This window comes from Heterodontus francisci, chromosome 38 (genome assembly GCF_036365525.1).
Source record: "Heterodontus francisci isolate sHetFra1 chromosome 38, sHetFra1.hap1, whole genome shotgun sequence".
NCBI classification, from domain to species: domain Eukaryota; kingdom Metazoa; phylum Chordata; class Chondrichthyes; order Heterodontiformes; family Heterodontidae; genus Heterodontus; species Heterodontus francisci.
Genome location: NC_090408.1, coordinates 28,212,668 through 28,231,215, shown reverse-complemented (window position 1 = coordinate 28,231,215; position 18,548 = coordinate 28,212,668).

Genomic DNA, 18,548 nt, shown 5'->3' with positions numbered 1-18,548 from the left:
GGTTCTAGATTCCCCAACCAGGGGAAACATCTTACCTACATCTACCCTGTCTATCCCTTTAAGTATTTTGTAGGTTTCAATGAGATCACCTCTCATTCTTCAAAACTCTAGAGAATACAGGCCCAGTTTCCCTAATCTCTCTTCATAGGACAGTCCCGCCATCTCGGGAACAAATCTGGTGAACCTTTGTTACAATAATATCCTTCCTAAGGTAAGGGGACCAAAACTGCACACAGTACTCTAGATGCAGTCTAACCAAGGTTCTATACAATTGAAGCAAAATTTCACTACTCCAGTACTCAAATCCTCTTGCGATAAAGGCGAACATATCATTAGCCTTCTTAATTGCTTGCTGCACCTGCATGTTAGCTTTCAGTGACTTATTGACAAGGACACCCAGGTCCCTTTGTACATCTACACATTCTAATCTCTTACCATTTTAGAAATACTCTGCACATCTGTTCCTCCTACCAAAATGGATAACCTCACATTTTTCCACATTATATTCCATCTGGCACGTTCTTGTCCACTCACTAAGTCTTTCCAAATCCCCTTCAAGCTGCTTTGCATCTTCCTCATAACACACATTCCCATCTAGTTTTGTGTCATCCGTGAACTTGGAAATACTACATTTGGTCCCCACATCCAAATCATTGATATATATTGTGAACAGCTGGGGTTCAAGCACTGATCCCTGCCACCGAGTCACAGCCTGCCAACCCGAGAATGACCTGTTTATTCCTACTCTCTGTTTTCTGCCTGTTAACCAATCTTTAATCCATGCCCAGTATATTACCTCATATCCCATGTACTTCAATTTTCCTAACCAACCTCCTGTGGGGGACTCTATCAAAGGCCTTTTGAAAATCTAAGTATACCAGTCCCCCTTTATCAATTCTGTTAGTAACAACCTCAAAAAACTTCAACAGGTTTGTCAAACATGATTTCCCATTCATAAATCCATGTTGACTATGGACCAATCAGATCATTATTATCCAAGTGTCCATTTATCACATCCTTTAAAATAGACTTTAGCATTTTCCCAACCACTGATGTAAGGCGAACAGGTCTGAAATTCCCTGTTTTCTCTCTCCCTCCCTTCTTAAATAGTGGGCAACCTTCCAATCTGCAGGAACTGCTCCAGAATCTATAGAATTTTGGAAGATCATCACCAATGCATCCACTATCTCCATAGCTACCTCTTTCAACACTTTGGGATGTAAAATATCAGGTCCTGGGGACTTATCAACCTTCAGCCCCATTAATTTCTCCATTACAACCTTCTTACAAATACTAATTTCCTTTAATTCCTCATACCCCCTAATCCCTTGGATTTCTAATTTTGCGAGATTTCTTGTATCTTCCTCAGTGAAGACAGACACAAAGTAATCATTTATCATTTCACTGCCATTTCTCTATTCCCCATTATAAATTCTCCTGACTCTGCCTGTAATGGACCCACATTTATCTCAGCCAAATTTTTCCTTTTTATGTACCGATAGAAGCTTTTACAGCCCGTTTTTATATTTTTTTCTAGCTTACATTCATATTCTATTCTCCTTTTCTTTATCAGTTTCTTGGTTCTCCTTTGCTGTATTCTAAAATCCTCCCAATCCTCAGGTTTACTACTATTTCTGGCAACTTTATAGGCCTTTTCTTTTAATCTTATACAATCCTTAACTTCCTTTGTTATCCACAGTTGACTGCTTTTTACTTTTCGGGGTTTGGTGCCTTGAAGGAATGTATAGTTGCTGTAATCAATGTAATATTTCTTTAAAGACTATCCATTGCCTACGTACTGTGATATCTTTTAATGTATTTTCCCAATCCACCTCAGCCAATTTGCCCCTCATACCTTCATAATTTCCTTTGTTCAAATTTAAAACCCTGGCTTCAGATTGAACTACCTCACTTTCAAACATAATGTAAAATTCTATCATATTATGGTCACTCATCCCTAAAGGTTTTTTTATAACAAGATTATTAATGAGTCCTTTCTCACTACATAATATTAGATCTAAAATAGCCTGTCTTCTAGTCAGTTCCTCAACATACTGCACTAGAAAACCATCCCTATCACACTCCAGAAACTTGTCCTCCACAGCATTAGTATTCATTAGGTTTACTCAGTCTATATGACGATTGATGTCACCCATGATTACTCTGTTACCCAAGCTAAATGCTTCTCTAATCTCCTGATTAATACCATGCCCCACACTACCACTATTGTTTGGTGGCCTATAAACAACTCCTACCAGTGTTTGCTGCACCTTGCAGTTTCTTAGCTCCACCCAAACAGATTCCACATTTTGTTCTTCCGATCTGAAATCCTCCCTTACTAATGTATTGATCCCATCCCTTATTATCAGCACAACGCCACCTCCTTTTCCTTTTTGCCTGTCCTTCCTAAATGTCGAATATCCTTGAATATTCAGTTCCCAGTCTTGGTCACCCTGTAGCCACGTTTCTGTTATGGCAATTAGATCATACTCATTTACCTCTATTTGGGCCTTTACGTTAACTACCTTGTTGTGAATGCTGCGTGTATTCAGGAACCAAGACGCCCCCCCCCCCTTTCCCCCAAAAGACCACCCTTGCCTCGCCGGGACCCGACCAATTACCCCCGGCAAGACAACCCAAACTCACTTTGGAGATCTCAGCTCCCAGGCATCCTCTTCGGTCAGCTGGGCTTTAGTCCCAGCAGTGACCACTGCTCCCGGTGGCCCTGCTGGGATTAAGAGCTGCCAGCCTGCAGATTGGCCGGCAGTTCAATGAAGCAGGACTTCCTCCCTCGAGGAGGAACAATTAAAGCCTGGAGACCCGTAAAATGCGGGTCGGATCCCCAGGTGAGGCAAAGCGGGTTCGCCACCGACTTTTACATCGGTGGCCAGCTCCCGTCCGCCCAACGTTAAATCCAGCCCCATGAAACTACCAACTACCTGATTGATGTAAAAACCCATCTAATTCACTAACACCCTTTAGGGAAGAAAATCTGCAATCCTTACTCAATCTGGTCTATATGTAATCCAAGACCCACAGCAATGTTGACTGTTAACCCCTGTCCTCTGAAAAGGCCTCACAAGCCACTTAGTTGTACTCAAGAAATCAGCCAACTATCACCTTTTCAAGGACAATTATGGATGGACAATAAATGCTGGATGCCATCAATGTCCTCATCCTGAAAATGAATTTTTTTTAAAGTGCCTTCTAAATATATAGGAAGGGCCATGCTCATATTTGAGCTCACTGGCACAAATCAAATAAATTCAAAACCGCTGGCTTTCAATTCAATGCACTTAGACATTTGTCTGTGAAGATTCCATGATAGAATAGATTATACAAGAGTGGAAGGAGCAGCTTGATGGGTCACATGACCTTTTCCCGTTTCATGATTTCTCAGGTTTCAATATTTCTTTCCTTGGATCTGCAGAGCTGGTTGCAAGTGTTTATTCTGTAGACAGAAACCGTGCTACAATTGGGGGTGCATTGTCCTCCAAGTAAATAAGCAGCTACATGTTTAAATATTTCCAAATAGACAAATTACAGAGAGGCACTAATGAACCCATAGTTTGTAACCCTGCCTATTTGGGCACAAATGGGCTTTTATTCCAGTTGTTTTGGATCTGTCTAGGACATGGAATGCTAAGCTTTTTAGACAAGAACTAATTTAAAACATTACAAAACCAGGAATTCTGACTGCCTTCCATTTGCAATGAAGGTCAAAAAGAACCTACAAATGAAACTAAGGCCATTAGATTGCCTTTCACTCAATAGATCTTGTCAGGGTTCATCTTCATTGCAAATAAACACATTGCCTGACACTGCCTGTGCTGTCACTTCCATGTGGCACCCTAAATATAAATGAGTTCATGAATATTTTGCAGAATATGTTTGAATTTGTATTTATTTATTTGGTTTCGAGTGCTAGTCATGACACAAACATGCCACCAGAGGTTAAATATTATTCAGCTGCACTCAGTCATCGAGCACTTTCCAAATGCAGCAATAGTCAATCTGCCACCTAGATGTGGATGTTAAAAATGCAGTGATGTATGAATCAAATGTCAGTGGCACAGTTAAACCCATCGGATTTTAAAACGTTTTGATTGTTTGCTTTTTAGGCTAAACGTTTCAGAATTTGTTGCAGTGAAACCATAAAAAAGTGATATATCACAAAATCTTCAAGGAGACAATTTTAAGTCTTTCATTCTAGTGAAGGGACTTTCCCTGTAACATCAGCCTCTTTGGGTTTCATTTCTTCTGTGTACTATTTTAATACAGCCATTAATGTGTTGCACAAACAGTGTTGAAGTGATGCATAAGAAGAATATATTGATGAGTGTGCTGAATGTAGGACACTGAGGGAATCCAGCTCACTTTTCTTAAATTGATGCTGAGCTGCTGTATATTTCTCAATTATTTTTTATTTTTATAGTTTTCTGTCAGTTTTACTGTTGACAGGTTGCATGGTCTGCAGATAAGTGTGGTGTGTTGAATGGCAGATAAAGAGATATTGTAGAAAAAATTCAGCCATCGAAACAACATACTTTGGGCTTTTAAGAGAACTAAATTGCTCACAAACATCCAAAATATGAAAAATTGTTACGTCTTATAAAATGCTGGATATTAGTAATGTTATTTTTGAATGCTTTTACTTCTTGATATCGTCAGCATTTCAAATTTCAACACAATCATTCCAAAAGTGAACTAAAATGTACTGAGATTGGAGCTATGAATTATAAATTACGGGGAAAATATCAGTTAATCAAACATTAGTATAGTGAGCATGCCTTCTATTATGGTACAGTTCCATGTATGTGCCATTTATTCAAATTGGCTTCTTTTCTGGTGCTGCTGAAGAGGGAATTGACTTGTCTTTTCTCTGAAGCCAGACATTAAACCTGAAGAATAATTACATATTTTCTAGAGCCAACACCTTTCAATCAAGAGCAGTATTAAGCTGGCTATTCTCCTTGACCTCATCCTTAGGGTTTCAAGGCTCTCTGGTTATGGTTGTTGCTGGAACTGAACTCAGGAAATGTGGGATGCAATCAATTTGTTGTACACTGCAGTTTATAGGACATGTAAACATTATGTAACTATTATTGATTCCTGTTTTGATTTATAACAAATGGTATGAAAGATGTACTCATTGTAGTAATAACAATATCATCTGTAATGTTACTTCTAGGAAATAATGGTCTGGTTGCACATTGTTTCACTATTAATGTAAAGTGCACAAGACAGCACTCATCACAAGTGTATCATGAAGCTGTTGGATTGTTGGAATAATCCAGCTGGTTCACTAATGTCCATTCGAAAAGGAAACCTACCATCTTATCTAGTCTGGCCGATTGTGACTCCATTCCCACACTAACATGGTTGACTTTTAACTAACCTATGAAGTGACCTAGCAAGCTGCTCATTTACATCACCTTCTCAGGGCACCTTGCGATGAGCAATAAATGCCAGCTTTGCTAGTGATACTCACATCCTGAGAATTAATTTTTTTTAAAAAGAATGCAGTTTGAACATAACTCTAACTTGTTTTTCACTCCAGTTCTCTCTCCCTCTTTAAGTCTTTGTTTCTCTTCCAAATTTGGAATCTTCCAGATCTTGGCTTAAGAAAACTAACTTGTGTGGTATTCCATTTTTGAAACATGATGTAAGCAATGATTGATTCCCTTGGCTATTGTTCCATGGGGAAACACCATACCATGTACCATGTATAGCAGGAGGTTCACTTGTACATCCCAGGCAGCCTGAGATCTCACAAACGTTCTTTCATGACACTCTGTTTTAAATTAGATATAAACAACAAAAATAAGTGGCATTTAACACACCCAACATGTTTTGGGAGAGCAAGACAACTGGAATAATTACATAATGTGGTTGATCAATCCCCTAGCTCCTCTGCTTGAGAGACATCTTGATCTGGTGCAAGGAGCAGCTGTCTTTAATGACAGTAACCCAACTGTAAGTAAGGGCTGGCTGCTTTTCCTTGCGATTTTAAGATTACTTAGCAAGATATCTCTTCTCATTGGTCATAGAAATCCTTTTAAAAATTAGCACAATGAGAACTACTGACTCTTGCATTTGAGAAAATGCCATGGAAAGGGAAATACTTTGAAATACAAAGCAAAACATTTGATGGATGTTTACACCAACAGAGTTTATGCCAGATTACATCTGTCTGATTTGTATATGAAACAACAATAGGAATTGTTCCTACACAAAAACAACTTGCATTTATATAGTGCTCTTAATGTAGTAAAATGTCCCAAGGTACTTTATAGGAGGGTTATCAAACAAAATTTGACATCAAGCCACGGAAGGAGGTATTAGGACAGGTGGCCAAAAATGTGGTCAAGGACGTTTGTTTTAAAGAGCATCTTAAAAGAGAAGAAAGGGGTAGAGGGGCAGAGAGATTTAGGAAGGAAATTCCAGAGCTTAGGGCCTTAGCTGTTGAAGGTATGGCAGTATATAAGGAACAAATCACCTGGGCAGTGTAGCACAATGATTGTTTATTGACAACTGAATTCATATTTTAGTTTAATTATGGACTAATGTACAAGAAATTCCCCTCCCCCTACAATGTAGTGGAGAGCTGCTTGAGTACACTTGCAAAAGACATGGGAGTATTAGCAAAAATAAATAACCAAACTGGGTTCCAACTGCCCTGTATAGTGAGAATTCATGGTTAAATCACTTTAAAAGTGAATAAGATTTGAGCAAAATTTAAATGGCTAAAGTATATTAAAAAGTGTTTTGTTAAAAGGTATAAACCTGGATATTGTGCTGTGCTTTATTATTGTATGTGCAAGAATACATGTTTAATCAATGTGTCTATAATTTTAACAGGAACATTAAAGAAAGGGCTTGCATTTATATATGCCTTTCATATTCTCAAGATGTCCCAAAGTGTTTCATCATTTTCAAATGTAGTCACTATATTAACAAAGTGAATGTGGGAGCTAATTTGCACACAGCAAGGTCCCACAAACAGCAATGACATAAAGAACTGGATAATCTGTTTTTGATGATGCTGGTTAAGGGACAAATGTTGGCCAGGACACTAAGAGAACTCCCCTGCTCTTTGAATAGGGGCTGTGGGATCTTCGACATCCACCTGAGGCAGCACACAGGGCATGGCCATTAGCAATTGCCCCTAGTGTAGGTAGGTGGTAGGGAAATATAGGGACAGGTGGGGATGTGGTAGGAATATGGGATTAGTGTAGCATTAATATAAATGGGTGGTTGATGGTCGGCACAGACTCGGTGGGCCGACGGGCCTGTTTCAGTGCTGTATCTCTAAACTAAACTAAACTAAACTAAAAGAGCACAGGGATCAGAAACCCTGCACAACATTAGCACAAAGTAGTAAATTTCAGTCCCTTATTTGCTTAATACAGTAACGTGCATTTATTGGATACTTTTACCTCCTGTATCACTTGCATTTGCCTACAAGTTTACAAATCATATAAATGGCCTAAACCTCACTTGTAAATTTTCAAATATGCTGACAATCAAAATGCATATATCGTTATCCATTCCTTTATGCATGAACGCACATACACACTCAAAATCAATTGCCCAAAAGTGAAAGTATATATTTCCTGTGCTTCTGGAAATAGAGGGTGCAGTGTACTTTACTAATACCAGTGTTTGCTTTCAGCATTTCAGAGACTCCAAGGTATGTAAGGTACACACTCTTGGCAATTGTAAACAGTGGTTGAGATTTATTTACCAAGCATTGCTTTGCTGACTTGGCCTGAATTAATACTTCTGCTCCCTTTTGCTGGTCTCTGGTGTTAAGGCAATCAGAAACAATACAATGAGATCTTTCATTAGCGACCAAGGGTAATTTGGCATAGACTGCAGAGCATATTGTTTGGTCCATCTACTCTATTTACTCTGCAGTTCTTAGGCTAGTCGAGTTCCCTGAAATGCTACAATAGATGCAATCAAGGCTGTTTCAGAAATTTATACTTCAACTTTCGTGGACCACTCACTGCACTTTTTATTTCTAACGTCCCATTCTCTAACTTACTTTATGATTAGTGTCATGTTGAACTGTCTATTTAGAAAGGATAATTTCTTTGAAAAGTCAATGGTAAATTAAATATAAGCAGAAATAATGCCTTAATAATAAAGGTGGTTTTGCAGAAAATATGTCAATAGCCTATGAAAGTTGTTTTGCTACGATTAGAATCTGACGTACTAAAACACCGCTTTTGTACCGCAATATCATTTGGTTACTTTAATTTAAAAACCTTGCAGCATAAGAACATATTATAAATAGCACTAACATCTCTCATAAATGTTACTTGAATTTTAATAGTTATCTTGTTAATCTTTGCTGTTGTTGACTTTTGTCTTGTCTGCTCTATCTCCCTGCAGTTGTGACAATTAGTTTTTTTGGTGCATCTTTTACTCTATACATAAATTAGATGAAATATACAGCACAGAAACCACTTGGCCCAATTAGTGCATGCTGGCATTTACACTCCACTCAAGTATCTTTCATCTTACCCTATGTTTTAGAATTGTGGAGATGTGTTGGAATCAAATTCCTTTCTCTGCCATTTTAACCAAATCATTAACCCATTTAAAATAAACAGGTTAACACGACTGTTAAAATAGCAGAACAAAGAATTTGATAGGGACACATTAAAGTTTGGACAACAATATTACAAAATGTAATTTCAGTGTTTAAGTGGGATAAGAAGGGGTTATCCAAAACTGGAATAGCTTCTACTGAAGTATTCAAACCGATCATAAGTTAACAAATGCATCATCCAAGAAAAGGTGAGGACAAATTACTCACTGTAATACGAGAGGTCCCCACTTTGAATTCTTTCCATATTCAATACTGTTACCTGAAAATTGCCCTTGATACTTGTTCAAATTTACTTTATGGAGAGATAAATGCAACAGAAGCACAGAGCTCCCCTACTCTAATGATCACCCAGACTGAATTATTCAGGAATCAGATAAATGAACACAGGTAGGGAACTAAAGATAATTAATCTTATAAATAGTGAAACCAATTTCGTGAAGAGTCTGCTAGTCTTCCTTTTGTAAAAAGCTTGGATATCACACTCCCACATTAAAATGTGTCTAACAGTTTTCTTTAAAAAATGCTTAATCATGCAGATGTCCAGACAAAGCTCAGATCTATTCTGCCACGTCCTGACTTAAAAAGCAATAACAATGAGGATCAGGTCATTGAAACCTAGGGCTGAATTTTACTGGCCCCTTGATGCCACTGGTTGCGGTGCAGGGGCTGGTAAAATGTCGCGGGGAGAGGCCCGCCTCGACCTGCAAAGTCGAGAAGGGCCCGCCGCATATTACCAGTGGCGGGGGGACCTCGGTGCGCCCCCCCCACCCCCCACCGACTGCGGGCCCTTCATCTGCATATTTACATTGACAGTAATGATATTCAAATGAACCTACCTGCCGTCCCATGCCGATTTTACGGCCTCCGTTCGGCCTTCGCACACCTTCGGAACGCCATGCGGATCTCTGAGGTGAGAACCTGGTGGGGAGGGGGAGTAATAAAAATTTCAGGGCGGGAGGAGTGGAGGAGCAGGGAAATAAATTTTTATTGGATTTAGGGATGGTGGGAAGGGTTTATTGGCCAAATGTTATAAGTTTAGGGGGTAAAGTTTGGGTAAGGAAAAAGGAATGTGTTGGTCGCTTCAGGCATTGAAATGACCATTGGGGGGTTGGGGAAGGGCCATCCACACATTTCTTACTGTTTAATACAAATTTATTACTGCTGCCCATTGCCGGGGATGTGGAGGCCGCCCCTACATGTCATTGGGGGTGGGTGCTCCGCCCCCACTATTTAAATGAGCCACCATGCAAAATATCACGGGGGCACTTCGGCGACCGCTGAATGTAGGCCCCCTGCCAATTTCAAAGGGCGCTGCCGCAAAGCACGGCACCCGAATAAAATTCAGCCCTTAGAATGATCATGAGCTTTTGTGACCAATTACCAAATTACCTTATGCTGCAATTAGAAAAACCTAAGAACACAGAAACATAAAAAGACACTCTGCATCATACATGTAGCCCCATCATTTAAGACCTCTTTCAGACCTAAACTGAGACCTTCGTTATCTTATTCGAAAACTGTATCCTGTTACTCCGTCTTGAGCCAGTAATATATGAGGATATATCAGTTGCTTTATTCTAAATGCTTCAAAGTTGGCATTCACTGATCCAGCTGGCAGTCTTGCCCATAAATGAACCATTCTGCAGCTGAGAAAATTTTCTTTATGTTCTGTTTAGCTCGTGGCTCTCCATTCTATACCAAATGCCTCTTTATATTCACATTATTGATCATGATTTTGAAAACTCGAATCTTGTCCACTCAATCTTCATTTCCAATGAGAATGAGATTTAGCTTCCTTAGTCACTCTTCATAGCTCAATGATCTGAAACCACAAACCCTCTTTACAGCCATATCTGAATCCTTTCTACTCCATCTTTCATGGGTGTGGTGATAACAGCTAAAATCAATATTGCATGTTGTCTTACCTAGGCTTTAAAGAGTGTTAATATTCATCCTTGAACTTATATTGTATAGATTTACATAGTCCTCTCAACATCAATTTTCCCTGTAACTGCTGCCATACAGTGAGTTGGCACAGACATTGCTCGAGCTACCATCAGACCCAATTCTTTTCCCTGACCTGCAATAACTTGATCAATCAATTTTACATTTGGTATTAATTACATTACGTTCATAGCATTTATCATATATTTGTTGTTACATCCCTAGATTACTTGGAATCCTGATTTTTCAAACTACATTAATAAATTTGTAAGCTTTGATACTGTACTTCCAATATGCTCAAAAACATCATTCACTTAAGTAAAAAACAGCAGGGGATTATTCATTTATTCCACTGATCACAACAGCCAAGTACTTAAGATTAATGTAATTAGGCTTTATTCTGTATTATTTTGCATCATAATATCTAGAAATACATAAAGGCTTTTAGACCAAAGAAACGCCTCCCCTTTTCATAGTCTACCATCAATTACATACCTAACTCACAATCCATTTTGTCTCCAAAAATACATCCAATTCTCTCTTGATTCCATTTACTGTCTGCTTCAGAGTCTTCCTTGATAATTTATTCCAAAACTTTAATATTTGGGGTTTCAGAGAAAGGTATGCTCAAATTTTTAGAGTCATAGAGTCATTTATGGCACAGAAAGAGGCCATTCTGCCCATCAAGTCCATGCCGCTCTCCACAGAGCTATCCCATTAGTCCCACTCCCCATAACCCTGCACGTTTATTTCCTTCAAGTGGCTATCCAATTTCCTTTTCAAGTCACTGATAGTCTCTGCTCCCACCACCCTTGTGAGCAGCGAGTTCCAGGTCATTACCACACTGTGTAAAAAGATTTTTCCTCATATTCCCTCTGCATCTCTTGCCCGAAACCTTCAATCTGTGTCCTTTAATCCTTGTATCATCAGTTAATGGGAACAGTTTTTCCTTATCTAACTTATCTAAGCCTGTGATAATCTTGTGCACTTCTATTAAATCTCCCCTCAATCTTCTTTGCTTTAAGGAGAACAACCCCAGCTTTTCTAACTTAATCTTGTAACTAAAATCCCCTAAACCTGGAACCATTCTGGTAAATCTCCTCTGCGCCCTCTCAAGGACCCTCACATCCTTCCGAAAGTGTCGTGACCAGAACTTGTCGCAATACTCCAGTTGTGGCCTAACAGGAGCTTTATAAAGGTTCAGTATAACTTCCCTGCTTTTGTACTCATTTATGTATTTATGAAGCTCAAGATCCCAGACACTACTAATCACTCTCTCAATATGTCCTGCCACCTTCAAAGATCGATGCACATGCAACCACAGGTCCCTCTATTCCTTCACACTCTTTAGAACTGTGCCATTAAGTATATATTGCCTCTCTCAATTCCTTCTGCAAAAATGCATCAGCTCACACTTTTCAGTATTAAATTCCATCTGTGGCCTGTCTTCCGTTCAGCTAGTCTATCTATGTCTTGTGCAGGCGCTTCATATCATCCTCACTGTTTGTCACACCTCCAGGTTTGGTAGTCATAGGCAATTTTTCATAGAAATCATAGAAGGTTTACGGCACAGAAAGAGGCCACTTGGCCCGTCATGTCTGTGCTGGCCAAAAATGAGCCGCCAAGCCTGATCCCACCTCCCAGCATTTGGTCTGCAGCCCTGCAGGTTACGGAACTTGATGTGCATATCCAGACACCTTTTAAATAAGTTGAGGGTTTATGCCTCTACTACCTTTTCAAGCATTGAGTTCCAGACTCCCAGCACCCTCTGGGTGAAAACATTTCCTCATCTCCCCTCTAATCTTTCTACCAATTACTTTAAATCTATGCCCCTAGTCACTGACCTCTCTGCTAAGGTAAATAGGGCCTTCACATCCACACTATCCAGGCCCCTCACCATTTTGTACATTTCAATCAAATCTTTCCTCAGCCTTCTCTGTTCCAAGGAGAACACCACCAGCCTATCCAATCTTCCCTCATAGCTGAATTTTTCCAGTCCCAGCAACATCCTCATAAATCTCCTCTGTACCCTTTCCAGTGCAATTACATCCTTTCTGTAATGAGGTGGCCAGAACTGTACACCGTACTCAAGTTGTGGCCTAACTAATGAATTATACAGTTCCAGCAAAAACTCCCTGCTCTTATATTCTATACCTCAGCTAATAACCACCTTATCAACCTGTTCTGCTACCTTCAGGGATCTGTGGACATTCACTCCAATGTCCCTCACTTCCTCTACACCTCTCAGTATTCTCCTATTAACCGTGTATTCCTTTGCCTTGCTTGACCTCCCCAGATGCATCGCACACTTCTCCGGGTTGAATTCCATTTGCCACTTTTCTGCCTATGTGACCAGATCGTTGCTACCTTTCTGAAGTCTACAGCTTTCCTCCTTGCTATCAACTACACGGCCAATCTTTGTCATCTGCAAACTTCTTGATCATGCCCCCTACATTTACATCCAAATCGTTAATATATACCACAAAAAGCAGGGGACCTAGTACTGAGCCCTGCGGAACGCCATTGAAAACAGCCCTCCAGTCGCTAAAACACCCGTGAACAATTACACTTTGTTTCCTGCCACTGAGCCGATTGTATAGTTTGTTACATTTTCCTGGATCCCATGGGCTTTTTTTTTTTAAACCAGTTTGCCATGTGGGACCTTGTCAAAAGCCTTGCTAAAATCCATGTAGACCACATCAATTGCCCAACCCTCATCTATCTTCCTTGTTACTTCTTCAAAACATTCGATCAAGTTGGTCAAACAAGATCTTCCCTTGACAAATCCATGCAGACTATCCTTGATTAACCTGTGCCTTTCTAAGTGACAGTTTATCCTGTCTCTCAGAATAGATTCCAATAATTTGCCCACTCCTGAGGTTAGACTGACTGGCCTGTGATTATTTGGTCTATCCTTCGCTCCCTTTTTAAACAGAGGTACAATGTTAGCAATTCTCCAATCCTCCGGCACCACACCTGTATCTAGTAAGGACTGGAAAATGATGGACAGGCCCTCAGCTATTTCCTCCCTGGCTTCTTTTAACAGCCTGGGGTACATTTCATCCGGCCCTGGTGATTTATCCATTTTCAAGCATGCTAATTCCATTAATACTTCCTCTCTCCCTCTGTTTATCACATTCAATACTTCACACCCCTCTTCCTTAACTACAATATCTGCATCGTCCCTGTCTTTTGTGAAGACAGACGCAAAGTTTTCATCAAGAACCATTTTGAGATTCTACTTGAGATTCCAAGATCTACGTCATTTATATGTAGCAAAAAAAAAAGCAGTGGTCCCAGCGTGGCCATTGGGGAATACCACTGTCTACCATCCTCCAGTCTTAAAAACAGCCATTTACTCGACTCACTGTTTTCTGTCCTTAAGCCAATTTTTTAACCAATTGGACACTGACCCTCCTATCCCTTGAGCCTCAATTTTGTTAACTGGCCTTTTATGTGGTACCTTATCAACCGTTTTCTTAAAATCCATATAAATAACATCTACTGCATTCCCTTCATCAACCTTCTCTGCGAATTCATCAAAAATTCAGTTAGATTAGTCTAGTATGATCTGCCTTTTACAAAATCCACGCTGGCTATTCTTAATTAACTCTAACCTCTCCAAGTATCTGTTGATTTTTTTCCCTGATTATTGTTTCTAAAACCTTACCCACCACTGATGTTAAACTAATTAAAAACATAAAGTGCTAGAAATACTCAGCAGGTCTGGCAGCATCTGTGGAGAGAGAAACAGAGTTAATGTTTCAGGTCTGTGACAGTTAAACTAACTGGCCTGTAGTTGCTACAACTGTCCTTACACCCTTTCTTGAATAAGACTGTCACATTTGTCACTCTCTAATCCTCTGGCACCTATCCTATATCCAGGGAAGATTGGAAGATTACGGCAAGCGGCTTCTGCTATCTCCACCACCACTTCGTTTAGTAACCTGGGATGCAAGCCATCTAGACTTATCTACCCTAAGCATAGCGAGCCTTTTTAGTACCCCCCCTCTCAATTTTTACCCTATCCATTGCCTCTACTCTCTCTGCTTCTACCAATATTTTGTCAGATTCCACTTCCTTAGTGAACACTGGTACAAAATACTCATTAAGTATATTAGCCTTGCCCTGCGCCTCTAAGCATAAATTATCCTCTTTACCCTGAATAGGCCCCACTCCACCTCTTACTACCCTCTTACTATTTACATGCCAGTAGAAGATCTTTGGGTTCCCTTTTATGTTAACTGCCATTTTATTCTCATATTCTCTTTGCCAGTCTTATTTTCCTCTTCACCTCCCCTCTCAACTTTTTGTATAAGACCTGGTTCTCACTTGAAGAATTCACCTGACATGCATCATACACCCTCTTTTTTTGTGTCATCATAATCTCTATCTCCCTTGTCATCCAAGGATTCCTGTTTTTGGTTGCCTTACCTTTTGCCCTTGTTGGAATGTACCTAGCCTGTACCTGAACCATCTCTTCCTTAAAGATAACCCATTGTTCCAATACAGCCCTTCCTGTCAGTCTTTGGTTCCATTCTACCCTGCCTAGATCCCTTCTCATCATGTTCAAATTTGCCCTCTTCCAATCTAGATGTTCTACCTTATTTTGTTTCTTGTTTTACTGTATTACTAGTCTAAACCTTATGATACGGTGATCACTCTTACCCAAGTGGTACCCCATAGACACTTGGTCCACTTGGCCCACCTCATTTCCCAGCACCAGATCCAGCAATGCCTCCTTTCTAGATGGGCTGGGAACAAACTGATCAAGGAAGTTCTCCTGAACACATTTCAGAAATTCCAACCCCTTCTTACACTTTACTCTAAAATTATCCCAATTGATATTTGGGGAATTAAAGTCCTCCAATATCACCATTCTATAGTTCTTGCACATCTCTGTAATTTCCCTGCAGATTTGCTCCTCTAACTTTCTCTCACACTATTTGGAGGCCTATAGAATACCCCTAGTAATGTGATCATACCCTTTTTGCTTCTCAACTCTAACCAAATGGATTTTGTCCTTGCTCCCTCAAGGACATACTCCTTTTCCAACACAGTCTTCCCCCATCAGTACTACCACCCCACCTCCCTTTTTTCCTTCCCCATCTTTTCTGAATGCTTTATATCCTCATATATTAAGCATCTAGTCCTCACCATTTTTAAGGCACATTTCCGTTATTGCCACCACATCAGATTCCCATACTGCTATTTGTGCTTGTGCTCAGCAACCTTATTCACCACACTTCTGCATTTACACACATGCATTATAATCCTATCTTTGCGTTCCTCGTAGCCTTCTCAGTCCACTCCCATCTAACACGGAATTACTCCCTTCTCTAATACTGTTTAACACTCTCACATTATGCTCTTTATTCCTTTTTTCTACTTCTATATGCTGGTGCAAATTAGTTTAAACCCTGCCCAACCACAATAGTGAATCTCCCTGCGAGGACGTTGGTCTGAGTCCTGTTGAAGTGCAATCTGTCCCTTTTGAACAGATGCCTTCTACGCCAGAACTGGTCCCAATGCCCCAAGAATCTGAAGGCCTCCCTCCTGCATCATGATTCAGGCCACACATTGATCCTCCCTGTCTTCCTATTTTTACTCTTGCTAGTTAAATTTCTAAATTTTACACTTGTATCCTCTGGTTTTTGGAACCGTCACCATATCAAACAATTTGCATCTGCAGCTTGTTGGCTTTGCTACCTGAAAATTCTAGGCTATCTAAGTTACAATTATGTCTTTTGGTAGCACACCTTCTACTTTAACCACATGCTCAAAGCCCAGAGTGAGGTCATGTAGAAGATTTTGCATTGCTTTCAACATTGGATGCAAACCCAGGATCTTTACTTGATTGGACAGATGCAAGCCCCATGCCTCTGTGATTAAGCTGGATTGCTTGCCCCAGCAATGTCTAGCAACCCAATCAGCCAAATCAACACCAGGCAGAAGACTCTATATGAGGCTCCTGTATGGTGCCTTGGGACGTTTTACATTAAAGGCACTATATAAATGAAAGTATTGTTGAATAGTTGCTGTATGGTTCATCTGGTTCAACTGTACCCACCAAATAATGTTATGTAATTCAAGTGGAAAATATGGCTATGAGAAGGAATCAAAATCAGTTCCGGGAAATATTATCTGTATTCCTATTCTCAATCATGTCAAAGTTCATGATCATGGAGTTGAACACCACAGTAAATAAGAAACTATTACAATATTTTGACTTATTGCTCGGTCACCAAATTGACTTGAGAAAATTGGGTGACTTGTGATGGCCTCAATCTTATAATCCATGCAGTGTAAAATTAGAGCAGTACACCTCTACATTTCTTATGTCTTTGAGAGAAGTAGAATGATCAGTAAACATTCAAGAGCCTTTTGTAACCATTACTCAGAAGCATGAATGAGGTGGATAACAATCATCTTTACCACAAGATGATTCATAGCATTATCAAAAGAATGGAGGGGAGTTCATTTCACAGTATATTCTCATTTTGAATGAAACTGGGCTAGCCATGAAAGCTGCATTCAAAGAGAGAACAATCCTCGAAAGTGACCTTGACTGAAATGACAACAGAAGGGTAATATACCAATAATATATTAGGAAATCTACTGAAAATCTCTCAGATAGGAAACTGATGAACAAATGGGCGAGTCTCATATTGCAACCTAAATCCAATAGTTATAGGTGCCATTAAGTAAATATCTGATAATCTTAGTTCTAGGGCCATTTCAAAACAAATGCTCTCAGAGTGTGGGCAATGCTAGCAAGACTGCAATAGAGAGAATACGGCACAAACTTACTCTCTTGCTGCCTGATATGAGAAAACAAAATTGGAGAAAAAAAATTAAAAATTGCGGTACTCAAAATTATGAAGGACTGAGATAATAAAGATTTTATTTTAAGAAACGTACTGTGTCAGGGATTAATGGATCTAAAATAAGAGGATATAAACACGAGATTAAATGTAAGATAATTAGAATGGAGAGCAGGAGAAATCATTTTGCAAAGAGGGTTGTGAGGCTGGGGAATGCACTACAAATGTTTGTGCTTGAAACAGAGACCATATCATCATTTAAGATGATATTAGATTTGTGGTGGAAGGAAATGGGAAGAAAGGGAAAGGGGTAATTTATACTGCTGCTCGTGTGGAGGATAAAGCCAACATGGACTGGTTGAGCTGAACAACCTGTTCCCATGTTGTAATTTTTATGTGATTTTTGTCCATCCTTAATTGCCATGAGGTGGTGGGTCTTCTTGAACCACCACAGTCCTTGTGGTGATGCTGCTTCCACAAAGGTGTTCAGTAGGGAGTTCCAGGACATTTGCCCGACGATGAAGGACCAGTGATTTATATCCAACCAGGATGGTGTGTGACCAGGTTGGGGAGGTGGGTGGGGTGGGGAGGGGGAAGAACATGGAAATGATGCTGTTCCCACAAAATGCTGTTCTTGCCCTTCTGTTGTCATTTCAGTCAAGGTCACTTTCGAGGATTGTTCTCTCTTTGAATGCAGCTTTCATGGCTAGCCCAGTTTCATTCAAAATGAGAATTTAGTGTGAAATGAACTCCCCTCCATTCTTTTGATAATGCTATGAATCATCTTGTGGTAAAGATGATTGTTATCCACCTCATTCATGCTTCTGAGTAATGGTTACAAAAGGCTCTTGAATGTTTACTGATCATTCTACTTCTCTCAAAGACATAAGAAATGTAGAGGTGTACTGCTCTAATTTTACACTGCATGGATTATAAGATTGAAGCCATTACAAGTCACCCAATTTTCTCAAGTCAATTTGGTGACCGAGCAATAAGTCAAAATACTGTAATAGTTTCTCATTTACTGTGGTGTTCATCTCCATGATCATGAACTTTGACATGATTGAGAATAGGAATACAGATAATATTTCCTGGAACTGATTTTGATTCCTTCTCATAGCCATATTTTCCACTTGAATTACATGACATTATTTGGTGGG